Raw genomic sequence first — 9,980 nt, 5'->3', positions numbered from 1 at the left:
CATGGAGATAGATGTAAACAATTCTCGCCATGCATCTCTACACAGATATCGGTTGTTGTTGTAAAATTATATAAAATGACTGTCTTTTATTTCCCACTAATTCTGCCCAGTGTTTCTACCACCACACACTCTTCCAAACTCAATTCTCCACAAGAAAGAAGACACAACACTACATTGCTCACCTAAACGTGCAAAGCCCTGTACACATCCATCCCTTAAGAATATTCATAACAACCTGTAAATACACAGAGTAGAATCTTAACGTCAGCCTACATGTTCTCTGCATGGCTTCTCTCCCTCTCCTCCACTTCCCCATCCTTTCCATTCCAGTGTTCTCCTCTTCCCTCAAACTTTTCTCCCGCCCATCCTTCCTTCTCGTCCAATGACAGGCCTCATTCTATCTTGTACCTGCCTCACCTGTATGATATCGTCCCACAGGTTGTGATGAATATTTCTTAAGGGATGGATTTCTATAGGTCAATTGATCTTATCTAGGTGGGTGGTTTATATATTTTTTATTTGGTTGTGAGTTTATTGTGTGGATGTATTGTGGATTGAGAATTTAATATATACGTTTGATTGTGAAGTTACAGTTTACTGAGTCATGATTTCACTGGGTAGTTGGGAGTTTATACTTTAACTACCAGGGGGTGGTTGCTGAGAATGTGGACAGGTTCTTGAGCAGGGAGATGCTATTGGCCAGTTCCATGCTGGACTTCTAGATCCCCGATTTTACCACATAGCTGGAACCAGAGAGTCCACAACTAGTAGAGTGGCACAGAAAGAGGTGTTAACCAGAGATAAATAATGGTTTGTTTAATATGGTCCTCAGGTGGGGAACTAACTCTGGGGACCAGCATGGCAAGGTGCCACACTGAAATGGCTCAGTCTCACAGACCTGCTTGGGTCTGAGAGTACTTGGGGTGTCATGGAGCTGCTGAGATAAAAAAATCCAGCATTGCCTTGTGACCCAACAATGCAGGCCCTAGTGCAGGATAAAAGGTTACAATTTTTAAATATTTACCACAACAAGTATCAAATATTCAGCTCATCTAGGATAGTGGGGGATATCCTTCCCCCACTGCTTACCTATGGCCAGAATTAAACCATATTTTATCCCCTGGAAGTCTGTTTGATCCCAAATGAAGTCACCCATTTTTCCTTTTTCCCACTCTCTAATCTATCAACAAAATACATATTTTTAAACAAGCAAGCAAGTAATGCAAATTGCTTATGTAACCCACAAAAGTCTCAACCACATCTTCTACTGTTTTCAGGATTCCCAGGAACTGGAGACACAATGTTTTAATTCCACCCATGCTTCCTCCGGCACAAAGCACACTTTTCAGTCACACCAACAAAAAATAAAGTCTTTCAACCATAGTAGAAATATAATAGTAATAGAAAAGATTCTATGATTTAGATAGTAGAATATCCCTGTACTGACTGGTTAAAATCTCCTCCATATTCTCCTCAAACAACTTCAAGTGGAATATCTAAACCTTCCACTCAGTCCTTTGCTCATCTCTGTGCTTAAGTACAGCCAAATTACATGCTAAGTCATACAATGGCCAGGTGTCACATGTCTTCCTACCAGTTTTATTTAATATATTTTACATTATTTCTTTATGTCAATGAAAAACTTAATAATCAAAAATCATCAGATCCTACTACAAAAGCCTGTATTCAACAAAACTGGAAAATCTGGATGAAATGGACAATCTTTCTAGACAGATACCAGCTACCAAAGATAAACAGTCCCATAAGTCCTAAAGCAATAGAAGCACTTATTAAAAGTGTCCCAACCAAAACAAAAAGCCCAGGACCAGATGGGTTTAGTGCAGAATTCTCTCACACCTTAATAGAAGATCTAATACCAATACTGTCCAAACTATTCCACAAAATAGAAAGAGAAGGAGCACTACCCAATTGCTTGTATAAAACCACAATTACACTTATACCTAAACCACACAAAGACCCAAGAAAGAAAGAGAACTTCAGACAAACTTCCCTTATGAATACCAATGCAAGTAATATAAAATTCTTGTAAACAGAATTCAAGAACACATCAAAATGATCATCCATCACGATTATGTAGGCTTCATCCCAGGGATGCAGCGATGATTCAATATACCAAAATCCATCAGTGTAATCCACTATGTAAACAAAATCACAGAGAAATACACCACACAGTCATCTTATTAGATGCTGAGAAAGTATTGGAAAAAAATTCAACACCCCTCATGTTAAAAGACTTGGAAAGGTCAGGAATTCAAGGCCCATACTTAAACATAGTAAAAGCAATATACAGCAAACCAGTAGCCAACATCAAACTAAATGGAGAGGAACTTGAAGCAATCCCACTAAAATCAGGGACTAGAGAAGGCTGCCCACTCTTTCCCTTCTTATTCAACATAGTACTCAAAGTCCTAGCCAGGGAAATCAAACAATGAAAGGAGGTAAAAGGGATACAAATTGGAAAGGAAGGGGTCAAAATATCACTATTTGCAGATTATATGATAGTATACTTAAGTGAACCCCTAACTTCCACCAGAAATCTACTAATCCTGAAAAACAAATTCAGCAATGTAGCTGGGTACAAAATAAACTCAAACAAATCAGTAGTCTTCATCAACTCAAAGAATAAACAGGCTGAGAAAGAAATGAGGGAAATGACACCCTTCAAAAGAGTCACCAATAATATAAAATACCTCAGTGTGACTTCAACCTAGCAAGAGAAAGATCTGTATGAAAAGAATTTCAAGTCTCTGAAGAAAGAAATTGAAGATCTCAGAAGATAGAAAGACCTCCCATGCTCATGGACTGGCAGGATTAATATAGTAAAAATAGCCATTTTGACAAAAGCAATGTACAGATTCCATGCAATCCCCATCAAAATTCCAATTCAATTCTTCATAGAGTTAGAAAGAGCAATTTACAAATTCATTGGGAATAAGAAAAAACCCAGGATAGCAAAAACTATCCTCAACAATAATGTACTTCTGGGGGAATCATCAGAGCTGACTTCAAGCAGTATTACAGAGCAATAGTGATAAAACCTATATGGTATTGGTACAGTGACAGGCAGATATATCAATGGAATAGAATTGAAGACCCAGAAATGAACCCCTACACCTATGGTCACTTGATTGATTACAAAGCAGTTAAAACCATCCAATGGAAAAAAGAAAGCATTTTCAACAAATGGTGCTGGTTCAACTGACTGTCAGCATATAAATGAATGCAAATTGATCCATTCTTATTGCCCTGTACAAGCCCAAGTGCAAATGGATCAAGGACCTTCACATAAATCCAGATATGCTCAAACTAACAGGAGAAAAAGTGGGAGGAGCCTCGAACACATTGGCACTGGGGAAAATTTCCTGAACAAAACACTTATGCTTATGCACTAAGATCAAGAATTGACAAATGGGACTTGCAACGCTTCTGTAAGGCAAAGGACACTGTCATTAGGACAAAAAAAATCAACCAACAAATTGGGAAAAGATCTTTACTAATCCTACATCTGATAGAGGGATAATATCCAATATTATAACTCAAGATCCAATAAAAAACTCAAAAAGTTATACTAAAAGGAGCCAAATAACCCTATTAAAAATGGGGTACAGAGCTAAACAAAAAATTCTAAGTGGAGGAATAGCAAATGGCTGAAAAGTACCTAAAGAAATGTTCAACGTCCTTAGTCATCAGGAATTTCAAACCAAAACTACTCTGAGATTCCACCTCACACCAATAAGAATGGCTAAGATCAAAAACTCAGGTGACAACAGATGATGGCAAGAATGTGGAGAAAGAGGAACACTCCTCCATTGTTGGTGGGATTGCAAGCTGGTACAACTAATCTGGAAATCGGTCTGGTCAAAAAACTGGTATATTACTACCTAAAGACCCAGCTATACCTCTCCTGGGCATATGCCCAAAAGATGCTCCATCATACAACAAAGACACATGCTCCACTATGTTCATAGCTGCCTTATTTATAATAGCCAGAAGCTGGAATCAACCCTGATGCCCTTCAACAGAGCAATGGATACAGAAAATGTGGTACATCTACACAGTGGAATACTATTCCTTTATCAAAAACAATGACTTCATGAAATTCTTAGGCAAATGGATGGAACTAGAAAATATCATCCTGAGTGAGGGAACCCAATCACAAAAAAATCACACATGGTATGCACTCACTGATAAGAGGATATTAGCCCCAAAACTTGAATTACCCAAGATACAATCAACAGACCACATGAAGCTCAAGAAGGATGACCAAAGTCGGAATGCTTCAGACCTTCTTAAAAGGGGGAACAAAAATATTCATAGGAGGAGATATGGAGACAAAGTTTGGAGCAGAGACTGAAGGAATGGCCATTCAGATCCTGCCCCACCTGGGGATCCAGCCAATATACATACAGCCACCAAACCTAGACAATATTGATGAAGCCAAGAAGTGGATGCTGACCAGACCCTGATACAGCTGTCTCTTGAGATGCTCAGCCACAGCATGACAAATATAGAGGCGAGTGCAAACCATTGAACTGAGAATGGGGTCCCTATTGGAAGAGTTAGAGTAATGATTGAAGGAGCTGAATGGTCTTGAAACCCCATAAGAACAATACCAACTAACCAGAGCTTCCAGGGATTAAACCACTGCCCAAAGACTATACATGGACTGACCCATGGCTTCAGCTGCATATGTGGCAGAGAATGGCCTTGTTGGGCACCAATGGGAGAAGAAGCCCTTGGTCCTGCAATGGCTGGACCAATGTAGGGGAATGTCAGGGCAGGAAGGCAGGTAGGAGGTGGTGGTTGGGGAAGGGGAATATCCAAAGAAATGGGATAGGGAACTTGTGTCCGGGAAACCAGGAAAGGGAATAACATTTGAAATGTAAATAAAATATATCCAATAAAAAATGTTCATGTTTTTTAAAAATAAAAACCCTGGGGTTATTTTACATTAGAGTTATAGGCTTGAATTTAATGATGTATACCTATATACCAATGTATATGTGTGGGCATGTCTCGGTATAGCTATGTATATATGGTTGTATAAACATTTAAGGTAATTAATGTTTTAATAAATGATGAACAGGTACATCTTGAAATTTGAAAATACATATAATCCTAATTTGATCTTTTACCAAAAGCTATTAAAATACATATAGTTAAATTGTAACATGCTGAGATAAACTGATACATCTGCTTATAACAAGAGGGCTTTTAAATATTAGTCTATTCTCAATATATTCATCTTTTTGCTAGATAAACCATTTAAGACTTAAGAGCTAATTAAGCATATGCTCAGTATGTTTCTCACTTGCCTTAATAGTAGTAAAATTTTATTTTAAAATACACCTTAATTTTCTGTGAGAAATTTCTGCCAATTAATCATAAAACATATATTTTCTGAACAAACACATCTAATTTTAAATTTGGCCTATTATACACAGATTTCACTATGCCTATGTTTTTCAGTCCTCTAGACTGATGACTGAATATACAAGAGCAATTAATAGAGTGTCAAAATTAACTAAAGCTTTAAGCCTGAAAAAAATCTCTCAGTTCTGCTAAACCTAAGTTTAACTCCCTTTGCAAAAATCTTCATTATCTTCTAACAGAGTAAGTACATGATCTCCTATAAAAACTATAATGAAAACCACACAGGTTTTCTTTTTTAAAGAGAGATGTGTACCAGCATGAGGAACTTTTAAAAATAAATAAGTAGCATCCACTTAGTTTTTCCTGTGGAAATAGCTCACTCTAGAGACAGAAATCAAGAGTTCCAGACGTTCAAGTAGCTTACTCTGATCATGTATGTATGTATGTATGTATGTATGTATGTATGTATGTATGTTTAGGAATGTACATGTTTATGTATGTGTGTGTATGGATGTATGTATGGATGTATGGATGTATTTATGGATGTATGGATGTACGTATGGATGTATGGATGTATGGTTGCATGGAACATATAAAATGAGAAACAAAATTCTTAGATATTAGCGATATTTTTATAATGAAAAGAAGAAGAAAGTGTGATCTTAAAAGTCATGTGATGATGTTCCTTAATAGAGTATTACAGCCCATTTTGATTTCTGACTTCTGGATCAATTCAATTTTGATGTTACAAATGCTCTTTAGTGAGGAGATGGCAGCAGCTGCTGAAGAAACTACCGTGTGAAAGAACAGATTCATCTGAGGTTGGTGAATCGAGATGTGCTAATGGTTCTTTTTTTTTTTAAAGAATCAACCTTTGATGATGAGTTCAAATGGAAAGATAACTATGGGAAAGTCTTATTAGTCTTTTTTTTTGAAATTTCTGTTCACTCCTTCACAGAACAGAGGACTAGGCATCTGTTCGGTATTAACAGAGATTGAAAATTAACTCTTCCAATCACTCAACTTCAAAATCAGTTCTGATTGTTCTGTAAATGAAGACACCAGTGAAGCTACTTTTTTTATGCTCCTCTTTGTCTAAATCAGGGTCCTAGACTTCAAAGCCAGAGTGTAGTCTTTCAGAAGCAATACAATCAGTGCAGACAAAAGTAAAAGCAGCAGACTGTCCTCTTCAAACTTTGAAACCAAGATGAAAAGATGATTTAAAATTCTATGGACTGTTAAATGTCCTATTAATCATAGAAGCTGATCCTATGGGAGTAACTTTTCTGATGCACCTTTCTCAGGAGAAAAGACTTCAGTCCCATGGTCATTAAGGCAAAATAACTGAGTGAATTTGATGCTTAAAAGACTACAGAGAGTTCTTGAACTTATCCAAAAGTTACAGCATCTAATACATTCCCTTTGTGTTGTAATTGGTCACTAAAAACTTTCTAAAATCAATTTTAAAAGAAAAGTCACATTCCTAGATATCATTATTGACTCTCAGTCCTATACATCTAAAGACTAACTATATTCCTCAATTCCATTTTATCACTGCTAAAGGAAAAGACAGAAAACTCGTTTTTAACAAGCATTTAAGTCTTAGGAAAATATGATTTTAATATAAACATGCCCTTATGTTTTCTCAAGTCTAGTATGAAAGGCAAATTCTATAGGCTATGGTACGTATTTAAGAATATTTTACTCTCATAAAATTAATGGTACCAAGGACAAGAAAACAACTGGCACTTCAAGAGAATTGATTAAAGCTTTTAAGTAGAGGCAATAACAGTCTTCAGACAGTCATGAAAGACCAAAGAGCTCCATATCTGCTAAGATGTAGAACATAACACTAATGTACACTGGGGCAGATGTTCATAGCAAGACAGACTCTGAACTTTGGTCTATAGGCAGTAAACAATCAATAGGTTATGATCTCATGCCATATTTCTTTTAGATTAGTTGTTGAACAACTAAATTGTCAGTGATATGATAAGTTTGAATAGAATCTGAACCATGCAGATATAAAATAGAGTGCCGTAGCAATTAATGGTATAATTCAAGAAGGACTTAGATAGGGACACCCTCCATTTGTGTCTCACAATCCAGAGACAATAGTATAATGAGTACAAAGAAGTAGTTGGAATTCAAGGTTACTGTTGAGAGAATAAATGGGAACTGACAGTCAATGTGGAGGCCTCCATAGATGAAGCATATTGAAGAGGCTTCATAACTCAAAATATTTAAACAATATGGTGTTCAATCACTCGCTGCATTGATGATTTGAGATTTCCTCAATTGAAGAACTCACTCAGAACACCAATAATTAACATAGGAAAGTGCTAAATGAAGCTCCCAGGAGGAATAGCATTTGACACCCCATGAGAAAAGAAAAGCTCACGAAAAAGGAAGGCTCATGAAAAACTCAAATAATTAGAAATGTTTGCTGGTGCTCTGAAACCTAAAAGAGATCATTTCAGAAAGATCATGGTCAACACTCAAGTGACAGTACATGCACCACAATGCCTGCATGTTAACCTACTTTTATCAGTTTCTCACTGTTTTCAATCCTATTTCTTTTAAATAATTAGATGAAGAATAGGTAATAAGATAAAACATGTGTCTTTCTTTCTTTTTGCCCTGCATATAGACACAAAGTGCATTGCACTATTAACCGTATTGATCCTTTTAATTTTCATCTCCTTCTTTGTTAGGGATCACAACGTAACACAATATTAAAATTTCACACTTGAGGATATCACTTCTCATCTCAAGAAGTTACTGTGACTGTTTTGTCTGTTATATTACCTTTATGCAGTTGGGGATTTACCACGCTTATGCATCAGTGTCTAGCATTATGTCACTGTATGGCTTCTAGTCTCAAGACAAAAGTGGCAACTAAAGTTATGTACATGAGAATGACCTGGCAGTTTAATATAAAGGGAACACCAGCAAAATTATTCTAGCTACATCTGATTTTGACTATTTAAAAGAGACTTCCCAGGGTCCTTGCTCAATACTTATGCTCATAAAAGTCTAGCTGCATTTCAGAATAGAAATATGGTTTTTATTTCTAGTGGTAGTGGGCCAAATTAAAGGTTGGAGTATTGATATACAATGAATGATTAGCATGCTACTAGTGGTGGCTGAGTAAATGCCCAACCTCCCATAGAAGAACTTGGGTGGCTTAGCAAAGATTAGGATTTAGATTACTTTTAATTAATTAAAATTTAAGTGGCTTAAAAATAATAGGATTTAGGTTATTTTTAACTTACTAACCACTACTTCTCAGGTAGTTAGTAGTCAAATGGGAAAATATAAGTTAAAAACTAAAATTTGACTTTTTAAGTTTTTCATTAAGAAGTGCAATAAAAATCCCAGCACAGAGGGCAGAAGCGCATTCTGCACAGGCTGAGGGTGGTGGCACAGGGAACCCAGGTCTGGCCCAAGGGGCATGACAAAAGAGGCCTTGGCCTGCCCTGAGGTGGGAAATGGGGGAGTGGGGCGTGGAGATGGATAAAATGGCCATCATCTCAGGATGTCTCTTTCTGACTGCGGGTATCTTTGCCAACGCCAGCATCGCCAACCTGGACTGACTCAACGCAGGGCAGTCGCAGAAGCACTTGCTGTGGGCCTACCTAGTGCAGCAGTGTCAGAAAATCCCTGGATGAGGCTGGACCTGGGTCCCTGCCTCGGCTTCCCCCAGAGGGGGTCACCATTCTGTACTTTATCATCATAGGAATCATTTCCTTGACTGTGACTTGGAATTTGCTGGTGGCTTCCCACTGGTGAAGAGAAGCTACAAAACACGCTCGATGGATACCATTTTCTGTATGGATGGATGGACCCTTTTCTGTATGACTGCCCAACCATTTCCAATAGGATTTTGCATCAATGAAGTTGGAAGTCAACCTTATAAGTTACCCAACAACACAATAGATGGGTCATCACGTGTACTTTTTGTCTTATCTATTTCCTTCATAATAGTAGGACTTTGCTGACAAAGTCTGTTTACCAGGCTTACAAATGTCTAAACGGCTTAACTTTTTATTTTTTATTTTATTTTACTTTTTATTTTTAGAGGTTGGGAGGACAAAGAGAAGGTATCAGGGCAGTCCTCTCATAGGAAGATGCTTAGATGAACCTGGTGCCCATAAGGAAAAGATTGCTTTGGTTTGTTCTCACTATGCACTTAACCAAATGCAGTATTGGCTGAATCTCCTGAGCATATTCAGGCAGTCAGTCTGAACTGCAATAGCAACCCAGTGAAGAGAAGTGCTTCATGTTGAAAGCATGTGGCCCCTTGTGACTCTGTTTTTTAATGTCCAGTGATTCATTAAATGGGGAGAGGGGAGGAGGCTAGTATTCATGAATCAGAATGAACCAGAAGGGTGCAGGAGGTTCCTGTGGTGCTGGTCTCACCTCCTAAGACATTAGTATTCTCAATTTCCTTGTCATGTTACAAGCCTTTGGCACCATAATGGATTGCTGTGGCATGACTGCTCCAAGAAGCCAATAGATCAAAACTTGTTTGCTAAAATGTATATAACAATTCTAAAATTTCCTAATCTCTGTGTAGAAAAGAA

At 37.4% G+C, this 9,980-nt stretch overlaps 1 pseudogene; it reads left to right on the top strand.

Moving 5' to 3' along the window:
* The first annotated feature begins 8,906 nt into the window (after positions 1-8,906).
* On the top strand, positions 8,907-9,642 carry Mosmo-ps1 (modulator of smoothened, pseudogene 1; annotated as a pseudogene).
* Positions 9,643-9,980: the final 338 nt, after the last annotated feature.

The sequence above is a fragment of the Rattus norvegicus genome, chromosome 14 (assembly GCF_021556685.1).
Source record: "Rattus norvegicus strain SHRSP/BbbUtx chromosome 14, alternate assembly SHRSP_T2T, whole genome shotgun sequence".
Classification (NCBI taxonomy): Eukaryota; Metazoa; Chordata; class Mammalia; order Rodentia; family Muridae; genus Rattus; species Rattus norvegicus.
Note: the sequence above shows the minus strand (reverse complement) of the source record. Positions and strands in the feature narration are given on the sequence as shown.